The following is an 8360-nucleotide window of genomic DNA, read 5'->3' on the forward strand; positions in this document are numbered from 1 at the left end:
AAAGTCGGACTCCAAGCCTATCCGGCAGGAGTCATTGGACCGGCAGTCGCCAGAGTGATCTCTCTGGAGGAGACCTATGCCAGTGGCTAAGTTCGGCACAAAGCCACCGGACCGCCCAGGGAGACGACCTTCGAGATCACCTCAACTCTCACAGAGAGGACCGAGCTAGAGATGGTAGCCAGACTCGCTCGGGGGGGGGGGGGGGGTCCGATCCGAGGTACATAACGGAGGGAATGTCCCAAATAACCTATCTCAAGATAGGAGGGGCAATAACCTCCCTAATGTGTACAATGGGTCCGGAGCTGTTGAGCAGCCCCGGAATGACCCAGGATCTCAGGACCAAACCCTCGAGCGCCTAACTCAGATGGAGGAACTGATGAGGAAGCTCCTATCAAAAAAAGAAAAAGAAGAATATGATTCAGGAGACGAGATGGAACTCTTCGCCCCCAACATAGCAGCGACGGCATACCCATCTGGTTTTCGTATGCCTCACTTGTCAAAGTTCAACGGGGACGGAGATCCGTCGGACCATTTAGGGATGTTCAACACCCTAATGATGGCCCATAACATTGGCCCGGAGCTGCGTTGCTTGATCTTCCCTTCCACACTGACCGGACCTGTCAGGCAGTGGTTCAAGCAGAGTAAAAGACAGTCAATCAGCTCCTAGAAGACATTCTCAGCTGACTTCAAAAGGGCGTTCCGCGCCTCTCAGGCCGCCCGTGTTCAGGCCGACTCCTTAGCCAACGTAAGGCAACAGCCCGGTGAGACGCTGAAAGCCTACTTGAGAAAATTCATAAATGTCGCTGCTCGAGCCAGGGACGCAGATGATAGCTCCAAGCTCATGGCCATGAGAACCGGAATCCTGGTCGGGGGAGACCTGTGGAAAGACATTCAGAGGAAGGGAGTCAGCTCGGTTAACTAATTCCTTAACAGAGCCCAAGAGTGGATAAACTTGGAAGAAGCTGAAGCTTCAGCCGCGGGGACCAGCCAGGTTCCTGAGAAGCCCGCTGGAACAGGGACAGAGATCGTGATGGTGATTCCCGACGTTGCGCAGAGCAACCCGCCCGGTGGTGGCAAAAGAAACGGGAATGGTGAAAATAATCAGCATGGTCAAAAGAAGAATAAGTCTGTGGATAAGTTCAAGCCCGTGTTCACAACATATACCGAGCTCACCCAGTCCAGGGAAAGTATCTTCCTGGCCAACTCTACTCCGGTCCCCTGGAAGAGGCCAGAACCATTGAAACACCACAAGGGAAAGAGAGACACTTCCAAATTCTGCCGTTTTAACAACGACGTCGGCCACAATACCGACGATTGCAAGCATCTAAAAGATGAGATCGAGACTCTCATCCGAGCAGGCCCCTTGGCGCAATACTCGCGAAACAGGGTCCCAGCGAGTCGACCCGCTCCAGAAGTCCAAGCCAGTCAGCCCGGGCCTCGTGTAGATCAGGACGTCCCTCCTCCCATGGTCGAAGGACAGATATCCACCATCTCTGGAGGACTGCACATGGCTGGAACGAGCAGAGGCGCCCAGAAGAGATATGTGAATGAATTAAAGGCCCACAATGGAGTGGAGTTCGTCCCGGAGCAGCGCCAGTCGAAACAGCAGCGGTTAGAAAAGCAACCGATCACTTTTATGGAGGAAGACGCAGGCCATGTCCAATTCCCTCATAATGATCCCTTGGTCGTAGCAGACCAGCTCGCCAACCGGAGAGTAAGGAGAGTGTTGGTGGACAACGGAAGCTCGGTAAATCTCCTATTCCGATCCACCTTAGAAAAGATGGGATTGACTGTCGCCGAGCTAAAGGCGACCTCCATGATGATGTATGGCTTTTCGGGAGAAGGGTCGGCAGCGATAGGGACGATCGAGCTGGTGATCACCCTAGGAGAAGAATCTCGAACAGTCTCCAAGATACTTGAGTTCGTGGTCATAGACTGCTCCGCTGCCTACAACGCCATTTTAGGCCGGCCTACCCTCATAGTTTTCGAGGCTATCACTTCCATTCGACACCTCGCCATGAAGTTCCCTACTTCGACCAGAATCTGTACTATCAAGGGCGATCAGCTCCCTGCCAGGGAATGCTACAGCATTTCCATGAAGGGAAAATCTAAACCCGGGCAGCTGGCAATGGCCATTCAGGGTGAAGAGGAATCTCAGGGACCCTTGGTGGATCCTGAGATTGAAAAACCTCAAAGCGCCGAAGAGGAAAAGGTCGCCTTGAGTGAGGACATTGACCCCCGAGTAGGCGAAGACAGATCCGGGCTCCAAGCCATTGGGGAGCTCGAGGAGGTGAACCTCGATCCGCAAATTCCATCACGGATGGTCAAGCTCGGGAAAAACCTCTGTAGCAAGAGGAAGACGGAGCTGGTTTCGTTTCTCCGGGCTAATTTAGATGTATTTGCCTGGTCCCACGAGGACATGGTAGGAATTAGCCCGAGTGTCATCATGCACACGCTCCATCTGGATAAAAGCGTTCCTGCCAAGTCTCAAAAGCAAAGGTGTTTAGGGACAACCCGAGCTGAAGCCCTAGAAGAAGAGGTAGCCCGACTCAAAAAATGTGGTTTTATCCGGGAAGCCAAATTTCCAATTTCGGTCGCCAATCCCGTGCTAGTTCCGAAGCCCAACGGGAAATGGCGGACTTGCATTGATTTCTCCGATCTGAATAAGGCCTGCCCCAAGGATTGTTTTCCATTGCCAAGGATCGACCAGCTAGTGGACGCCATGGCGGTGCACGAGCTCATGTCCTTTATGGACGCGTACTCAGGCTACAACCAGATTGCGATGAATCCGGCGGATCAGGAACACACTAGCTTCATGACCCCGACTAATGTCTATTGCTACAAGGTCATGCCATTCAGTCTGAAGAATGCCGGAGCTACTTACCAAAGGCTAGTGAACAAAATGTTCGCAGACCAGATCGGAAAGAACATGGAAGTATATGTTGATGACATGCTCGTCAAGTCAAAGACTGCCGACAACCATGTTTCCGACCTGGAAGAATGTTTTAAAATACTACGGAAATACGACATGAGGCTCAATCCCCAGAAGTGCACTTTTGGTGTCGCATCAGGGAAATTCCTGGGGTTCATAGTTAATACCCGAGGAATCGAGGCAAACCCCGACAAGATCAGGTCATTGCTCGAGCTTCCTTCCCCCAGGTCGCGGAAAGATGTCCAAGGCCTCACAGGAAGGGTAGCAGCACTCAACCGGTTCATTTCAAAGTCAACCGATAAATGTTTGCCCTTCTACAACCTGCTCCGGGGAAACAAGAAGTTTGAATGGACAGTAGAATGCGAAAGCGCATTCCTCGACCTAAAGGCACATCTGGCCGAACCACCTGTGCTATCCAAGCCTAAGGCAGGAGAGTCTCTCTTCCTCTACCTGGCCGTCACTAAGGACGCGGCCAGCGCCGTACTAGTACAAGAGGAAGACCAAGTTCAAAAGCCAGTTTATTACATCAGCAAGAGACTCCTCGGAGCAGAATCACGGTACCCACTGATGGAAAAATTGGCGTTCTGCCTAATCACGACCTCGCGAAAGCTCAGACCGTACTTCCAGTCCCACTCGGTACACGTCATGACCGATCAGCCTCTAAGGCAGGTTTTGCAAAAACCTGAAGCATCGGGACGCTTGTTAAAGTGGACGGTCGAACTCAGTCAGTTTGAGATTTTCTATACTCCACGAACTTCCATAAAAAGTCAGGCCTTGGCCGACTTCGTGCCAGAGTGCACGGGATTCCAGGAGGATCCATCAGAAGGCTCATCTCAGCTCACCTCACCCGAATCGTTGTGGAAGATCTTTGTGGATGGTTCATCCAACGAGAACGGTTCCGGGGCCAGAATCATTCTGATCTCCTCCGAGGGACATAGGTTCCACTCGGCGCTAAGGTTCGGGTTCAAGGCCTCCAACAACGAGGCATAATACGAAGCTTTGTTAGCCAGGTTGAGGATAGCCAGTGAGCTAAAGGCGAGCTCCGTCCAGTGCTTTAGTGACTCCCAGCTCGTGGTAAACCAGGTTCTGGGCGAATATCAGGCGCGGGGATCCAAGATGGCCGCCTATTTGGCAAAGGTAAAAGCCGAGCTGTCCGCATTTGAGCGAGGATCGATCGAACAGATACCTCGAGAACAAAACGCCAATGTGGATGCCCTTGCCAAACTTGCCACCTCGGGAGAGATGGAGACCCTTGGGTTGGTGCCAATTGAATTCTTGGAAAAACCAAGTATAGAAGGAGATCGGGCAGAGGTCGAGATGATTGATGCTAGACCGACCTGGATGACCCCCATCCTTGAATATCTCATCGAGGGCAAGCTGCCTGAAGGACGTAACGACGCGCGGCGAGTCCTATATCAAGTCCCTAGATATACAATAGTTGATGGGTTATTGTACCGACGTGGGCAATCCCTACCTCTCCTCCGATGCGTTCTTCTAGGTGAGGCGAAGGCCATCTTGCAGGAAATTCATGAAGGATTCTGCGAAGACCACACTGGGGGGCAAAGCCTGGCCTTAAAGGTTCTCAGGCAAGGTTATTACTGGCCAACTCTGTCCAAAGACGCGATCTCATACGTGAAGAAGTGCGACAAATGCCAGCGATTCGCTGCAGTTGCCCGAGCTCCTCCAGTCGAGCTGAGAATGATCTCGGCCCCTTGGCCGTTTGTTGTTTGGGGAATAGACCTAGTGGGCGCCCTGCCCACTGGAAAGGGCGGAGTCCGTTACGCCGTGGTAGCCATAGACTACTTCACTAAGTGGGCCGAGGCAGAGCCGTTGGCAACAATAACATCGAAGAAGGTACTCGAATTTGTGGTTAAAAGTATCATCTGTCGGTTCGGTATGCCGAAGAAAATCGTCTCCGACAACGGCACTCAGTTCGATAGCGACCTGTTCACCGAGTTTTGTGAAAGGCACGGGATTGTAAAAAGCTTCTCCTCCGTGGCCTATCCTCAGGCGAACGGCTAGGTCGAGGCTGTCAACAAGACTCTAAAGGCGAGCCTCAAGAAGAGATTAGATGAGGCAAAGGGGGTCTGGCCAGAACAGCTCCCCCAGTTCCTATGGGCATACCGGACCTCGCATCGGACTCCTACGGGTCATACTCCTTTCTCCCTAACCTTTGGGAGTGAAGCAGTCCACCCCGTGGAAGTTGAGGTTCTGTCACATAGAGTCTAGTCTTACGACCAAGATCAGAACCATGAGCTCCTGTGCCATTCCCTCGATCTAATTGATGAAAGGCGAGAGGATTCGCAACTCCAGCTCGCCCATTATCAACAGAAGATCACTCACTACTTCAACTCTAAAGTCAAAAGGCGCACCTTTAACGTTGGCAACTTGGTCCTAAGGAGAGATTTCCTGGCCGGGAAAGATCCCAAGGATGGAGTCTTGGGACCGAACTGGGAAGGAGCATACCAGGTCATCGAAATCATCAAGGAAGGAACTTATAAGTTAGTCGACTTGATGGAGGAACCGTACCACAGACCTGGAACGCCATCCACTTAAAGAAATATTATCAATGATCCACTTGTAAGGCCTGGAAGGCCACTTTCTATATATTAATAAAAATCAGCTTTTTACGCACATTTGCAATTGTAATCTTAAAGTAACAACGAAAGACCCTTTCCCAGTTACTTGGGGGGCATATGGTACCTGGATATAACCAGGTCTCCTTAATGACTTAGATGTTGATTTTTATCTATGGATCGTTGCTCTTCTTAAAGAGCTCGAGACACGGATAAAGGTTAACGCCAACTAAGTCCTATCCTGGTTTTAACTAGGTCGTAAAAACTTGGAAGTTAACTTAAATTTATTGATCGTGTTTCTTCTTAAAGAACTCGAGATATGGATAAAAGTTAACACGAACTAAGTTTTCAAAATAAGTTCCTGGTTTTAACTAGGTCGTAAAACTTGGAAGTTAATTTAAATCTATTTATTGTTGTTCTTCTTAAAGAGTTCAAGATATGGATAAAAATTAACTCGAGCTAAGTTTATCAAAAAAGAGATATATATATGAGTTAAAAGCGCAAGGAAAATTGTCTCGAGGTAAAGACACCTCATGCAAAAGTTACAAAAAATACTTCAAAATATATAAAGAAAAAAAAGAGAAGAGCGCCCTAAGCTCCGTCAGTCGGCCCTTTGGAGGTCTCCGTTTCATCTTGCTCCGCCGCACCAGAGGCCTCCCCAGTCTCCGAAGGTGGCGCCTCTTTGTCGAGGCGAGCTTGGAACTTCACCAACAAGCACGCCCAGAAATTCGGTGGCATGAAAGAGAAGTCAGCCTCCGGATTATGGAGCCAACAGTGGTAGAACAGATCCTGCATGGACTGCTCCGAGATGGTCTTCTCTTCCTCCAGGGCGGCCTGGGCGGCCTGGACTTCTGTCCTCGCTGCCTCAACGTTCGCCTGCGAGGTGGCAAGGGATGTCTCGAGCTCCTGGATCTTCGAACGGGTCTTCTCCAGGTCGACCTGTGCCCTCTCCAACTCGCCCTTCGAGGTCGTCAGGGCATCCTTGGTCGCCTTAACCTCCTGAAGGGTGGCCTGGTGCTCGGTCCTCATGTCACCGAGCTGAGTCCTGGCCCTGATGATGCTTCGGTGAAGGGCGACGACACCCTGCGAGGAATGAAAGATAAACCGGCTCAGAGAAAAAATTAGGCAAAGTGTAATGGTAAAAGCTTTAGAAGAATAGGGCAGTTTACCGTTAGGGTCATGCTCATGGAAGAGTCCATGACGTCAACCGGGCTCATCGTATAAATAGTCCGGAGTTCCTTCTCGGTGAACTTGTAGATATGGTTAACGGCGTAGCTCGCCGATTCGTACACCGTTCCCCGAAAGACCTCTGGGATCTTCTCCAGGTCCTGGGGATTGACCAGGATGCGTACATTGGAGGCCACCACAGGCAGAGTCCCGAGCTCCATCCCTGCGCCCTGGGTGACGGTTGGAGTTCGCTGAGGTGGCGGAGGCATTTGGCCTGCTCCGACAGCAAGAAGAATCGCTCCCGCGTTCTGGGCTGGCGGGGCTTTCTCCTTCTCCTTTGCAGGAGATTTAGTGGAGACCCCGGCAGAGCTCTTGGAACCCCGGAGCCTTTTCGCTCTTGGCCCGGCTAAGGGGTTCCCCCCGAAGACTATGCCCCGTAAGCTATCCTCGGGCTGAGACATCTCTTCTGTCAAACAAAAAATATATATAATACATGGTTATTACAAGTTAGCAATCATACAAAGATAAAGACAAAAGGTTAAAGCTAAAAAAGCACATGAATACTGAGAGAGCCCTACCCCCCGAGCTGGAAGAACCTAAGACGATTATTTCACGAACTGGCGCAGGTTCTAGGTCCGGTTCTGACTCAGGGCTAGACTCTTCTACATACTGCCTAAGCCCCGGAGCATAGTTACCCCTCTGGAGTGATGGCCATGTGCGTAGGTTGGTCCCATACTCCTCGAATAAGATCGACCTAAAAGCTAGGGTGTTATCTACTACTACGGTACCCTTAGGCCGGCTCTCTTGGTGATCCAACACGAGCCGGTCAACACAATGGAGCAGGAGTGTGTTCAGGTCCGGATCCCTTCGGTGACGATGGACGATCTGCCAAGGATTGAACCTAACCAGCCGGGGGTCTGCAGTGGCCCTATCTAGACTCTTAAACAAGTAAGGGTTACCTTGGCCAGAAGGACCCGCGGCTGCTCCGAATCGGACCCTCTCCTCGCCCATCCTCTGGGCGACCTCCAAGGTCCTCTTCCTGTTCCTCACGAGCGGAACTTCGGCCGCCTCGTCCTCCTCGTCTTCCTCTACCGCGACCTCCTCCACGATGATAAGTCTGTTGTCGCTGGCTGGGGGTGGCCCTCGGGGCCTCTTCTGGTTCAGGGTCTGGTTTGGGAAGATCAGTTTGCAGAACACCATCGTCTCGTCTGTCACGAGCATGCGATAGTCCTTCTCACTGGGGGCAAGCCCACCAGTGTTTCATATTGGCCCCCGAAGGTCACAGACTTTTCGGTCCTCGCATAGATGGCTGCAGGATTGGCTGGAATCAGAATGGAATACGGGAGGGGCTAAAATAAAATAACACTTAAAAGGCGAGCCAAGATCAGGGATTACTTACGAGGACGATTGAAATAGTGGTGGTCGCAGTTCCAGAACCCAGTTGACATGAAGAACTGGTCCTTGAAGTCATTTGGGTGGCTGGGCAGCTCGATCACCGCCGCCGTATTGGGAAAATGGGTTAAATAGTAAAACCCGTCACCTCACCCCCGCTGATCCGGGCTGGCTTTGAGGCAAAATAAATATAAAATATCAGCAGGAGTAGGGACCTCCCACTCCTGCTTCTTGAATAAATACCTCAACCCTGCCAGCAGACAGTAGGAGTTGGGGGGGAGCTGAAAAGGGGC

Source organism: Humulus lupulus, chromosome 3 (genome assembly GCF_963169125.1).
Source record: "Humulus lupulus chromosome 3, drHumLupu1.1, whole genome shotgun sequence".
Taxonomy (NCBI): Eukaryota; Viridiplantae; Streptophyta; class Magnoliopsida; order Rosales; family Cannabaceae; genus Humulus; species Humulus lupulus.